Below are 15,257 nucleotides of genomic sequence, written 5' to 3'. Positions count from 1 at the left end.
AGTCCATTAACCAGCTGCCGACCCAGGACCCGACATTCAGACCCATCAATATGTAGCATCAATGTGTCTTGGAAAATGTCATAGAAAAATGTCAAGGGAATCTGAGACTGTGTATAACAGGCCCATAGTAGTGTGGTTCAGTGGGTGCTATCACGCCTACTGGATGGGCTGACAAGTTCTCCTTTGAGGCATCAGTCACAGAAGGGTGCTGTGTGCTGATTTTGGCAACTCCTGGTCCTGATTGGCTAAAGGCCCTATTCCACGGGTCGTTTAGAGGAGTAATATCGTTCGTATTCGGCCGATATCGACAGCTACGAACGATATTCGTCCCGTGGAATAGAGTGCAACGATCAGCCGACATCGTTCATGTCGGCTGATCGTTGCAGTCGCTTGTTTTTCAACATGTTGAAAAACAAGCGACTGATATAGCAGCGATCTGCTGCCGTCGCTCCGTTGAATAGGAGCATCGGCAGCAGACGCTGCTATATCCTATGGGCTGCCCGGACGATCAGCGATCCCCCGGGCAGCCCCCCCAGCAGCTCCCCGCCGCCCCTCCCGCACTCACCCGCTCGCTGACGCCGCGTTGAATAGCGGCGGCAGCGAGCGGGGAACGAGGAGCAAACGAGCGCTAATAGCGCTCGTTTGCTCCTTCAAAAGACTCGTGGAATAGGGGCATAAGAGGCACCACATTTTTATAGCTGCACAAAAGTGCATGGCTAGAAGGGGTCATGGGGTGCCACAATAGGATCATGCCGGCCATGGGGTACCACAAGAGGATCATGACGGCCATGGGGTACCACAAGAGGATCATGACTGCTCTGTGTAATAAGTCCAGCGATCAGTTGGGTGAATGGGTCTCCCAGTGTAATAGGGGATGTGCAGCTGATGAGTGAGGGCAGCGATGTGCAGCTGATGAGTGAGGGCAGCGAAGGACCACATGGATGACCTAGGGATTGTTGGTGAAGCTCTCCTTGCCCAATGCTTGAGCCTTGAAAAAGGCTCGGTAAACAAATAGAGATGATCGAACAGCGCTGATGTTCAGGTTCGTACAAACTCGAACCATCGGTATTTGACTCCCGCAGTCTTCCCGTTCCGTGTGGAAGGTGGAGACAGCCGGAGTGCCACCTGGAAAACAGGAATACAACCTATGGGCCAGGCTGTATTCCTGTTTTCCAGGCGGGACTCGGGCAGTCTCCACCTTCCTCACGGAACGGGAAGACTGCAGGAGTCTGGTTCGAGTTTTTACGAACCTGAACATCAGCGCTGTTCGATCATCTCTAACACATGACTGCAGAATCAGACTACACACATGGTTTATGTGTAGTCTGTTACCATGGAGACACATAGGCAGTGTCTCTATCTAGGAGCTTTAAACACAAAAAAGTAGATTTTTTTTTTTTTTATCAAATCCATTTGCAAAGTTGTTTTTCAAGCAGTCTTCAATAAAACCCAGATGAATATACTCAATAAGGGTAACTGTATACATAAAACAGTAGATTTATAATTAAGACTATTAGTAAAGTGACTTGTTTTTCATTTTTTTTTAATTATTACACTAAATTTCACTCAAAAACTCGTGAGAAATATTTTCGAAATTTTGATTTAGTTATAGTTCTATGTCAGCAGTGGCTTCAAATACTCTGGTGCAATGTGAGCCTTTCATTAGGGTTAATAAATTAGTGAAATACATGATTTACTATAGAGAACAGGCAAACAAAAAATTAGCAGGGTTCCTGTATAATGTCTTCTTGTGTAGGCGACAGCTATTTTCCCCCCGTTTTCCTGGACACGCTTCTTCCATGCAGTGCAATGATGCATGGGCTAATCCAGACCTTGAGTGAGCTTGGATCACTCTGACAAGTGTGTTTGACCCTGGGCCAGCTCTCCCAGCAGGTGACTGCACTGTGTAGGAAGCCTACAAGGAGGGAATGCATCAGAATACATGGCTAACCTTGGAGAGCTGTGCTAAGTATTGTGTTTTCTCTCACTTGTACTAGAAACTATTGTCTGTAGCTCTCCAATGATGTACTCTATACATTACCAATTGTAGCGTCTATACCAAGTGGACAATAAACTACAACCTGATCCAGTCCTATAAGCTCAAAAATATATAGACACTCCATCAGGTATTATATTTTATAAAATATTAGGGCATGTCAATGTGATAGTAGGGGTCCAGACCCCCTTCTATGTTCCAGAAAAGAGAACCACTTTTTTTCATCTACTGTTACAGTGAGAGTATATGCACACAACGGAATCCGGGCAGACAACCCCACGCAGATTCCGCTGCTCACACCTGCGTGCATCTCCGCCCATGCCATAGACTCCATTCTATGCACAGGCGGATTCCGCCATCCGCCCGAAGAATGAACTTGTTCATTCTCTGGGCAGATGGCGCAATCTGCCTGTGCATAGAATGGAGTCTATGGCAGGGGTGGAGATACGTGCGGGCGAGCGGTGGGTCATCCACCTGGATTCCATAGTGTGCACATACTATTAGTGCATGGTCATAGGCGAGGAATAGGTGAGAAATTGAAGAGGAAAGTTTTCTGCTTGAAATTTCCTCTTCTTCAGCTCTAGCGGAGTAGGTGCAGAATTCGAGGGGGATTTGAGCTGAATGCAAGTGGAAAGCGGAAATTAAAAGCCCCAATAACATCTATGGGATTTCTCTTAGTAATGCTGAGAAGGTGATGTTAGAGCTCTCACTACGGTTAATGAGCTCCTCCATGGTGCACAGCTATTTATCATTCTTTACATTTTAAGGGCAGAATCAGAGCCGAGTTTTTTTGCCCGTAGTACACACATAGTTACATCCACCCTTACTTCACAACTAGAGATGAGCGAACCTCGAGCATGCTCTAGTCCATCCAAACCCAAGCGTTTGGCATTTGATTAGTGGTAGTTGCTAAAGTTGGATAAAGCTCTAAGGTTGTCTGGAAAACATGGATATAGTCATTGGCTGTACCCATGTTTTCCACATAGCCTTAGGGCTTTATCCAACTTCAGCAGCCACCGCTAATCAAATGCCGAACGCTCCGGTTCGGATGAAATCGAGCATGCTCGAGGTTCGCTTATCTCTATTCACAACACATCACATATTCCTCTCTCCTATGACATGACAAGGTGCTGGTGAAAGTGCACTAAACAATATGGACTGTGCTGGGCCAATAATTTAATGCTTTATGCAGTACACTACTATAGATGTTATGTTAGGGGAGAAGGGCATACTGATATTTTGGGGGTTCTAACTCTCTGGACTAACGTATGTAGTCTACAGTCCTACTCCCTTCCCCCTTCCATCTGTGTCCTTCTTCTTCCTAACATACATTTGGTAGCATAGCAAAATTTAGGACATATTGAAAGTAGCATGATTGCAGGATCAGACTACCCAGGGTTTGTTTGTAGTCTGTAACCATGGAAACAGTTCTGAATAGGAGCTAAACATTAGCAAATCTTGATCGATTCTAGTTGCTTTATTTCTTATTTCAGGTGGATTACATTGGTTGCAAATGTGGGCATATAATTTCAACAGGATAAGCTACAATCTCTGTAAAGCTCTTCACCAGTAGTATAAAAATTGGCCTTAAAGTTCCATATATAATAAAGGAGAAGAAGCGACTAAGGTAGCGCTGGAACGTATCTCTGCCTGTAGTGTAAAATCGCTCGGTATTGTCTGCAGCAAAAAGTACATGTTGCTTTATTCCCTTAGATAACAGCCATTATTCACAATGCTAAAAATATTCTGATGCCTTCTATGTATGTAATTTTTGCTGTTTTTACAGTGCGATAAGCGTAAAGTGGAGATTTTCTTTGTTCTCTAAACAACATGTTCTAACTATACCTGATAATAGTGAGAGATGGAAGGCAGCCCTGTCTGGGTGACATGCACAGTGCTGCTCTATGACATGGAATGCTTTATAATGTGATTATTATCCAAAATCACATGGAAACTTGAAGCTCTCGTACATTCTATTTATAATCTAAATTTAGAAAATATTTATATATAGCGTTAAAATTCACAAAAAAACATTCACATTTGTATCCTTGGCTTTAATGCGTGGATATACCGTATTTTCTGGCCAACTTTTTAACCCTGAAAAATCGGGGTTAAAGTCGGGGGTTGTCTTTTATGCTGGGTATAGTCGCCCCATACGGTGGGGGGGCTCAAAAATGGCCCCATCCCCACTGTATGGGGCGACCACAATAAAAAAAAACAACTTTAACTCACCTAGAGCCCGTTCCTGGCCACCGCGCGCCTCCCGTACCGTTCCCGGCGCAGGCAGTGTGACGTACAGGGGACTTCCGGCATCTATCTCATTCTCCTGAAGCTCTCCTGGCAGCCGAGCGTCTCCTAGCCTCTAAGATGAGACGCTCGGCTGCCCGGGAGAGGTTCGGCGATCTCCGTCCCCGTCTCAGGTAGTGTACGTCACACTATCTGCGCCGGGAACGGTAGGGGAGGCGCGCGGAGGCCGGGAAAGATTGTTGTCACTGGTCTTGTATGTACACTGAACAACTTGATTGGCCAGTAAAGATATTGGGTTTCCTGAGTTATCTTGGCTTCACGCACAGAAAAACAACTCTGTGCTGGTCTCAGGACAATGCCGATGTAAAAGGGTGTATGTAATGTATCAATAAAACTCTTCAGATTATCCAGAAATTGAGAATACACTTGGAAATCACCAGGACCAGTAATAAAACCAACCTTATTTTCTTCATCTGCAGATAAGTGCTGGCATGGGACCTCTAGTAAACGTTTCACTTCATGTTGGCACTTTGTCAAGGCCTGATGTGGTATTGTGCATGCAAAACTCCTAGGGTTGCCATCATGGAACACAAGAGTTTGCAACAAGAGTTGTTCACACTCCTCTACTGGGATACTGCCAGCAACTGCGCCTTTCAACAGAGTGTCCCGGAAACTTCTGTCAGGACCCAGCTTGTTCCATCTCAGAAGAAATAATGAATGGACAAACCATGCAATGGGAGTGGTTGTCAGTGTAAGCAGCTGGAAGAGTAGGAGATTGGGTCACTATTAAAATCCTGAGAACTAGTGACAAATTATTGTTACCATACTGTGCTGATCCCTTTCAAAACATCAGTGAACTAGCCAGACCTTCTACCAGGAAGGAACAACCAAGCAAAGGGGGTCTCCAGTCAAGGAAACCACCTTCCAACAAGCCACGGTCAAACATGACCTGACCTGGGAAATACTCAAGCAAGGTACAGCTGTTTCGGGGTATTTGCCCTTATCAATGTGGAGTAGTATTCTGGCTAATGGGATAAAAGCATAATAAGTGCATTTAAAGGAATGATGGTTGACCTCTGGGAGATCAACCAAAACACAGTGGAGACACCATCACGTGTTTCTCAACATGCTTATGGAGAGGGGAGCGGTGGAGGGAGATGAGACACCAGAACAGGACAACAAAGAGTTGATTTACAGCCACATCACCGGGCTATCTCCTCTGAAGTCAGTACTGACCTCTCTGACCTCTGAATAGGGGCTTTTACACAGCTCCCACTATGTAATCCTTTGTTCTCTGCTCTCTGCTGGCGACTTATCTCCCTCCTCCCTCCTCCCCCCTCCCCTCTCCTTAGGTTACACAGGGCTCGACTGATGTAAAAGAGTCGAGATTTCCTGATAATGAGCAGTGGCTGAGAGAGAGGGGGGGGGGACCTGGGGAAAGTCTTTTTGAATATTTGCCTAATAAACCCAATTACAAAGTTTCTTAAAATCGCCTGTACTATTGATTTCTGCAACAACAACAACAAAAAACCTGACAGTGCCACTTTAAGACATGTGTGGTGCAGTAGCACTAGGGTGATCTGAGTGCATTGTAATGTGGAATAAATTCTCAAGAGAAGAGACCCCCACCTTACAGATGCCCTTCGAATGTTTTAAAGGGGTTTTAATATTAATGGCCTTTAGGAAAGGGATATAACACCCATAAGGTTCCAATGCAAAAAAGAAAACTGGAGGGCACTCACCGTATTTTCATGCAAGCTTTATTACATACGAAAAACTTTAAAATTCCAGCAGGTACATAGGTTGGTTGGCCCAGATGCCAACCACTCATCAGGACAAACCTGGCTGGCACACCCTCTCTGTCCCTCCTCCCCGCCCTCCTCATCATTAGGAATGCTCCAGACAGATTGTCTCCAATTTATCAGCTGTATGAATACTGAACATGGGCTGGATCGTTAAAACACTTGTGTAATGTTCAGACAGTAGAAAATGTTCCAGTGGCAATACTAATGATGAAGTGGGTGGGGAGGAGGAACGAAGGGGTGGTGCAAAGTTAGGGCACAGATACTCTAAGCCCCAGCCGTTGGGCACGGAGCTGCAAGTTTAAAAGTTGTTTTTTAGGACAATAACTGCATCTCCTGCCGAACGGACCCCAGGACAGATCTTGGATTAAAAGCAGCTATCTAAAGGTACAAGTGGTTTGGGGGGGTCAGATTGTGGGTACAGAGTCACTTTAAAGTCCCGTCAATCCCCTTTAAATATACAGATGGTTATTATGTTATTCCTATCCTGGTCAGAAATTCTCAGCATTTCATTCATATCATAAAGTTCTTTAATCATTAGTTAAATGACTGCACCCAGGAGGAAAATTGCTGGAATCGAATGAATCTGTTCATAAATAAAGTTGATGATCCTTGGCTATAAAAGATGAAGTGGTGGCAATTTTTCAAGTCCACTAGACCATGATTGGTTTTGGTTTATATGCATTTAGTATTCATGTCATAAATATCTCTGCATAAAAGGGACATTAAATAGGTTACCTGCATAATTATTTTTATAATTAAAAGTATTCAGGATGCAAGGAGTAAATAAGAAAAAATGTACTCACTTGCTACTGCATGTGCTGTCCCAGCTTTATCCTCATGCAACATGGCGCCATGGTGGCCCATTACTGTGCTGCACACTAGGCACATCAGAAAACTCATCAGACTGACCCTTCATCCTCCTTTATAGGTTTGGCAGGACTGTTATACAGGCAAAGTATTCACAAGAACAGAGAACGATGACTGAGGCTGAAATGCCCATAGCAGCGGTGCATCACGTGTATAGAACCTTTATGACAATCGCTGAATAGAATGGTCCACTGACCTACATAATGACTTTCTTTAACTCCAGTTTTCTGGCCCCTTTCAATGTCTAGTTTACCAAACTTGCCCTAAATCTATTTTTTGCTGCCACCGAAACAGAGATAAACAGTCCAAATCTATTTATTACTGTCAAGAAAGGAGCCGGGGCCTGATAATTGTCACTAATAGCGCCGGTGCCCCTGTAATTGCCATAATTAGCCGGATACATTTGGCAAACAGTTTTTGGCCTATATTTATTGAAGTCGGCGTATAAAAATAACTGTGTGTGTACAGTGATACAATCATTGATCAATACGAGAATCTCGGTCACTAGGTTTACAGTCTCAGGGAACTCGATTTGAGTACACCGTTCCCATTCTTCTGTAAATAGACGGGCATTGCATGGTTGACTTTTCCAGGTCACGTGTTAATATGTGAGAGAAATTGGAACAAATACACAGTTCCTGCCATTTTATTCCTTTCAGTGATAAATGTAGGCTACTTACGTGATTCGCTTTCATAAATTTGAAGTGTGTACTATTCTAAGAACTTTCTAAGGTAACATCCGGTAGTTACAGGGCAAATCCCATCAATGCACTCTTAAAGGGGATGTATCGTTTGAAAATGACATATTTTTAAGATAGAAATTTTTTTATAATAGACATTCATAGATCAGCTGTAATGTTAAAGCCAGTGACAAGTGAAGTGAATACCATTAATTATCTTGCGATAATGGCGCCTGTAAAGGGGGGTGGGTGGTAATACGAGGCAGCAAGTGAACAGTTGGTTTTTGAAGTTGGGTTGGAAGACAGAAAAATAGGCAAGCGTGAGGATCTGAGGAAAACTGGACAAATTGTGTGTTCTTGAGTTAGAAACATGAGATCTTCCCAATAAGTAGCAGTTTGTGTCCAAAAGTAGTTGCCAAGTGGGTAGATGATTCCCATCCCCATTAGGTAGATGCCCCCGACAGCTTGGCAATTCCCTTCATGAATTATATGTATCCAGTAGGAGGTAATCCCTTCCAATAGGTAAATACCCCCAGTAGGTGGGTAACTCCCCTATTTGACCCCAGTAGGCAGATAATGTGTAAATTAGTCAGATTCCCCTAGTAGGTAAATAATCCTGCCTATTATGTAGATACCCCTAGAAGGTAAATTATTCTATTAGATAGATACCCTAAGTAGGTAAATTTTACTATCTATTAGGTAGTCACCCCAAGTAGATAAATAATTCTCCCTAATAGGTAGATACCCCTAGTAGGTTCTTAATTTTACGGTTAGATTGGTGCCCCCAGAAATAGGTAATCTCCCTTATTTGGTAAATGCCCCTAGTAAGTAAGTAATTCCCCCATTAGGTAAATATTCCACTCATTATGTAGATGTCCCAAATAGGTAGATAATTCTCCCATTAAATTCATGTCCTTAGTCGGTAGATAGTTCCCTCATTAAGTAGCTGCCCCCAGTAGGTAGATAACTTGACCATTAGGTAGATGTAAATAAAACAGATAAAAAAAGGACTGGTTAGTATAAGAAGAACGTTAGAGGATAGTGCACGTCTCACCAAACGGGACCCCTCCATCCGGACACAATCCAAAAAAATTTGTTCTGGAGACAGCACCTCAAATGAAAAAACGTGGTTCTTTACATCCTACTACTACGTCCTTATTTACATGCTACTACGCAACATTTTGGCTGGCGCTGTCAATTCTTTGAGCGGACAGGCGCAGAAAGCGGAGCCGCACAAGCCCTCCCATTCAAACAGATAGCAGGCAGGATTTCAACGCCAATTCCATAGTGTGAACGGGCCCTAACTCTGCATTTTAACAGGCACAAAATCATATGTTTCCTAAGAATTATGCATCTGAAGCAGCCCCACCAGCCCTGCTCCTCCATGCTATGCCTCTGGGAGGAATAATTCTTATGTATTGTTTGGCCCAGTGGATAACAGACCCTCTAGTTTCCACCAGCCTGTCCTTGTTGCCGTACAGAGATGTTCAGGTCTCTATAAGCTTCAGGGCAGATGGTTCTTTGGATCTCTGACATCCCATCCCATGATGACCACTTAACAACCCTGCTGAACAGCTTCTCTCAGTCATCCAGTTACTTGTGTCCATCCTTGTGGATGGAATCAGGCCTACTCTACTTAGAACTGCCCTCTCCAACCCCTCACATGGTTACACTGCACACACTGTCTGGTACCAAAATGTTCCCCGAGTACTCCCATCTAGCACTGTTATGGTGCAGTGCTCGGCACAATAAAAGACATCACTACCATTTCCTGGGACCAATAACTACGATAGGGTATGGTGGAGACACCACTTTAAGCGTTCAGCATATAGCTCATGAAGTAAGTCTTATGTTGTGAGCTGGCTTGGTGGGTGTATAAGGTGCGTTAGTAGACTGTATGCACACATATTCCTTGTTGCTGTCATTGGTAAAAGGGGCTATTTATCAGAGTTGCAAGAAGGAATGATTATTGATGTCTTTCATTTGTGGGATGTTGTGGTAAAAGTGCTATTGATGGGAGAGGTTCAAATAAAAATGAACCAGGGGGCTACCAGACATGCGTAAAACAACAGTTCAGCCAATCCAACTGTGTGTGGGACTCTGAAAGAGAAGGATGCTCACTAAACCTCTGCTATCCGAATTGAACTTCCGCTCATTGGCAGAGGGTTGTCTTTTCTGATTAGTTAGCTTTTCTGCTTTTATTTTATTGAATGGATTGATGTTGGTGTGTAGTGTACAAGTACAGGTGGTTCACTAAGTTTTTTACCGCCTTCGTGAAAGTACCTCTGTCAGGTGGCACACCAAGAGCTAGGAGCTGCAATTTCCACTCTAGCCACTAGGTGTCTCACTTTTCCCCCAGTGCACAGCTGCAGTATGTAGAGATTTAGTTTTGTGTGTATTGACCAAGCACAGGTGCAGACCTTCTACCCACACAACTATTGTTTAAACGCTGGACTCTGTCGCCTTTTGTGCGCCGCACCTGCTCCCTCCCCACTACTGTTCCTTCAAGCACAGTGCCTGTGTGTCCGGGAGTGGGTACTACCACTCCTGGCTACTATGATAAAACAACCCAAACACCAGAGCCCACCAGCTGCCACAACATCTGCATCCAGCACCCTAGACCACAGCAGGTGCGTCAGGCAAGAAACATCAGAGAACACGCAACCTGAACGAGCAGAGGATGGTGGTGGCAGCATTATGGTTCTGGTGGTTCTTTAACTGGAAATTGCAAAAAATATTGCAGCCTAAAAATTAGCGTTTAGTGTTGCTCCATTAAAAAATTGATAAAAAAAAATTATTTAGTCTTGTCTGTAAGCTTGACTTTATTTGCAATGGAATTCCTTTAAAAAAAGAACAGGTTTGGGACCCTGCTTGTGCACCGAGAGAAGGAAAAGGAACCTGATGATTCAGAAGATGGGTCTAGCCTTAATAATATCTGAGATGTTAACAGCAAGTTAATGACGGATAGAGAAGCAAATAAATAGAGACAAGGCCTATGGGCAAGGAGAATGCCAAGGGGCAGAGAGTCACATCACACACCGAAGAGGAAGACGAGAAGAAAAAAGGTTAGAAGCCGTATGTAACCAATGGAACAACCTTTATAAAAGTGGAAATAAAACGGTGAATGCTAATGACAGAATAAGAGCAGGGCCTGGGTACTCTGGTTCCAAAGAAGCCAAGCAGCCACCCGCAATGTCAAGCAGCAGCTGCAAAAACAAATAAGATTTTAAAATGTATAAAGAAAAATGGGATAAAAACATGTGATTCCACTTCTGCACGTCTATTGTAAGACCACAAGACAAAAATTGGCTACGTTTTGGGGTCCACACTGTAAACCAGTTGGATTTTAGACCTATCAGAAGAGTGTATAGGTTCCAAGAATAATAGAAGAAAGCAGATACAGGGATTGTTCGTGGGGCCCGACAGTGCGATTGATTGTGATTGGCACTTGTTTGCCACCGTAAATGGCCGAATATTGGGCCATCTTAAAAGACCTTAATGGTGCTGGCCTGGCACTCAATGCTAATGTGTCCAGATGTCGGTCACACAATGGCTGTAAAAAAAAAAATTGATTAACGTTTTGGTCTGTTCCACTTCAAATATGGACACCAACATTTGTTGCTTGTTCTAGTATTAGGACTAGGTGGCCTTGTGGCGTTCTGCCTTTGCACCTCCTCACCATGTCTGGGGCAGTTCCTGCAGTCTGGAGATTAACTATCCCCAATCTAGGCTCTGAGATCCACTGTGCCATTAACATCCTATATGAGAGTATACGACTCATGGGACATATGACACTCATATCACACCTGTACAATCATAGCTCGCAGAATACAGTAACACAAGGAGCGTAACACTAGCTTAACACAGCATTATAAGGTATCAACAAGGCTAGCGGTTAGAACTGATAGCAGCATAAGGCTGCCCGGGCAATCATTACCTCCATGTACATTTACCTATTATGAACATGTGTATACCTGGTTAATACAAAGAACTGGGAGAAAGTATGTTTTTTTCCAAGAACTGTTCAGAGAACCAAGAAAGTCAAGTTAGATATTAAAGAGGTATTCCAAGAAAATCTACTTTTCCCCTATCGGACCGACCTCTGACCTCTGTGACCTCTGAACTCTCCTTGAGTTCAGTGATTACTTTGTTCTTTGGTCAGTTAGTGTAGTAAAACTGTATTAGTCCCCATAGCGAAAGAAATAACTTGGCCCACAATTCCCCCTGCAATCTCTTACTTATGTCCTATCCTGCACATAATGTGAATAGAGTATAACTACCCCTAATGCAAATATGCCTTAGACCTTAAAGCAGTTATAGGTCCTGCATTTATTTTATTTCCTCCTTTGCTAATCAGTGCTCCTTATATTATCTATTAAACGGAACCCGTTAGTTCTGTATCATGCTCAGAGCTCAAGTGTCAAGAAAGCCGTGCTGAGCTGCAGCATGCACACCTCCTGCCTACTCCATTCCTCTGTGCCTTGACTGATTCATACAGTGGAAGCCAAGCCCTGTACACAACAGGGAGGGAGGAGGTATGCATGCTGTTGCATGGTGCTGCCTCTCTGACACTTGTGCACTGAACATGATACAGGGCTGACAGATTCTCTTTATAAAAGAAAAAAGTTCCATATAAGCTATAAGGGCTTTGATGGATAACTCTGCCTTAGCTTCTCACACGCCGCTACCACCTGGGACTGCTGGAAATTAGTATTTGAGCTTCTTGATTGGAGGAGGGGAGAGGGGTGGATTACTTGTACTGGGTGTGATAGTTCTGTGGTGTCCCACCATGGGTGTTTCTAGTCTTTACACCTCTTGCAAAAGTCTGTACTTCTAAGTAAAAGTGGTAATGAAGTAGTGCCTAAGTTTTGCCACTAGATGACGCTAGTATGTATATTGGTTTTAGGATCTGTGCACCAATGGGAGCTTTTTTTCTTTTCTACCTATCTCTATCCTTCTCTTTCTCTCACACTCTCTTCTCACCCACTCACAGCAAACATTACAGATGAAAAGAAGAAGTGTAGCCACACCTTAGTGAATCTTACTCTGGCTTTTGCAATGGAAGGACGCTAGCCAGAAAGGTCCCTGTAGTAGCTGAGAAGGGCCCTGGTTTATGCCAGGTCAACAGTTCTGGTTTGGTCTCTGTAGTGAACAGATGCACATGATACACCTTAGCACTCTTCTCTTGAAAGCAGCACTTCCGCCCACTATGCAGTGCTAAACGCACACTTAGAGAGGACAACTCAGGGATCACCCCAGCCCAAGCCTAGAACCAGTCTAACAGTGCAGGACAGTATCCTGAAGAAAGAGGAACTGATCCGGATAGAGCAAAGTTGCTAGAAGCCTACATACTCTATTTCGCAGTGCGGGTGTCATCAGAGAACTCTGACCACTCTGCTCATCCCAGGTAACAAGGTCTGGGGCTTGTGTCAGCCTCTAGGACGCGTCACCCGACACTGGTGGGCAATAGGTGGTGTAAAGACCAAAGAGTCAAAACACAGGAACAAGTATTCGCTCTACTCTCAAGTATTCTACTTATTCTCCTTCTAAAGTCCTGCAGAGCACACTTCTACCCTGGGTTGGGATTCTCTCGACATCCTCCTCTCTACTTCTCTGAACCTCTTCTACCTCTCAGCACACCACTCAGTCAGCACGACGGTACCTCTCTTTAAACTTCCAGCACAGATCGGGTCACTAAAGATTCAAGTATTTTATCAAGTCAAGATCCTACTGTATATCACTGTATTAAGCCTTCCTGCAGTAAAGAAGAGTATATTTATTTTAACTTGACTTAGTGGTTATTCGCCAAGCAACTACACAGCCATTGCTTCCATCCTGGGACATCTCGCCTTTCTGTGGGTGGCTGTACCAATAGTCTGGGTAGATCATAACTCCACTCTGGACCACCGTGATAAGCGCCCATGGGACCCCCTCACATCCCAGCAGGTTACCGACCACAGGGGAAAGGGTATAGCCAGCCTCTCTAAAATAAAAGCAGGTGTGCCACCATACCTGTGTGCCCAACCAGCATTGGCGTCACAACAACCTAACATCTGGCTGAGCTATATTCCGACCAAACAACACAGGAGTGGCGTCACACGATACCATCTAGTAAGTGACCGGTCGAGCATACACCACAGTTCAAATGTCTACTAGAATCTACTGCCTTTGGTAAAAAGTATACATAAAAAACACAAAGGGGATGTATCTGACCTAGGGATGGTCCGAACCTGCCGAGGTTCGGGTTCGTACGAACCCGAACTCTCGGCAATGATTCCCGCTGTCTTCCACCTCCGTGGAGAGGGTGGATACAGCGGGAGGACCGCCTGGAAAACTGGGATACAGCCATAGCCATAGGCTGTATCCCAGTTTTCCAGGCGGTCCTCCCGCTGTATCCACCCGCTACACGGAGCAGCCAGACAGCGGGAATCTGATGCCGAGCATTCGGGTTCATACGAACCCGATCCTCGGCAGGTTCGGACCATCCTTAATCTGAGCAATCCATCTCCAAAAGATCAGTATGATGTGCCGAGGAGATTCAGATTCCTCCAGTTCCATATGGTCGATTGTAAATGTTGGTTAAACCGTGCCTAAAAATGTGGCGCATTGTATAAAATCCTGTGTTCTACAATGAATTACCAATTAAAACCATTTCACAGATAAATGTGCTTCTTTACCCCGCAGCCGGCTGGTGTCAGTGACTTATGTAACACGCTTTGCTTGATGTACAAGCTCTTTTCCTGGTGCGCTGAAGCACGGCTCATCTTTGTAAAACAGATAATAGATACAGTAGCGAGCAAATAAGCTCAAAACCCGCACAGGACCGATAAGGACAAGGAAACATTCCCAGGAGAGCGCAGGGGAAAGTTAATTTAAACAAACCTGAACTGCATGTGAACTGAAGCGGGCAAGGAGGGTAGATTACAGCGCGACAAAGAGCAGAGCAGTGCCACAGAGTTGTTGGCAGTGCAAAGCAGGGTAAAGTACATTACCCTACGGTGAGACTGGGACGCTGCCATATTCAGGATTCCACATTCAAACCACAATGATATTTAATTAGATGTACGACAGTCTAAATGGACAGATATAAACACTACTGGGGTAAGTAAGGGCCGAGTAGGTTAGTAAATGAGTGTCGATCTTGTAGATCAGCGTTTGGTTACTGAGCCTGTTACACCACTCGCTGATCGTACAGTCAGGGCTGTATGAACAGTCACTAATCGCTATCAACCGTCAGCTACACATCCCTTATTACAGGGGAGATATGCGGCTGACAGCCAAGGATTTGTCGACAGGTCTCAGCGCCTCTTCCTTTGCTGATCACTGGGCCATATCAGCCTGTTTGGCCCTAATAACACCATACCCTGTCCCACCAGGGCTTACAATTGAATTCCCCAACATCATGTTTTCACCGAATTTCCCCTTTTTATCATGTCATTGTCTGCCTCAATTTTTTATTATACCATTATAGTGGTCAGTGTTCCATTTTTCAGACAAAGGGATCCGAATCCCACGCAGAGACTTCAAATATATCATTTCTAGGTACCTGCAGCTATAAAGGAAGCTTAAAGGGGTAGTCCACCCAAAAATTTTTTCTTTCAAATCAACTGCTGCCATGAAGTGACAGAGATTTGTAATTTACTTCTATTAAAAAATCTCAAG

Source organism: Dendropsophus ebraccatus, chromosome 5 (assembly GCF_027789765.1).
Source record: "Dendropsophus ebraccatus isolate aDenEbr1 chromosome 5, aDenEbr1.pat, whole genome shotgun sequence".
NCBI classification, from domain to species: Eukaryota; Metazoa; Chordata; class Amphibia; order Anura; family Hylidae; genus Dendropsophus; species Dendropsophus ebraccatus.
This window is presented reverse-complemented; position numbering follows the sequence as displayed.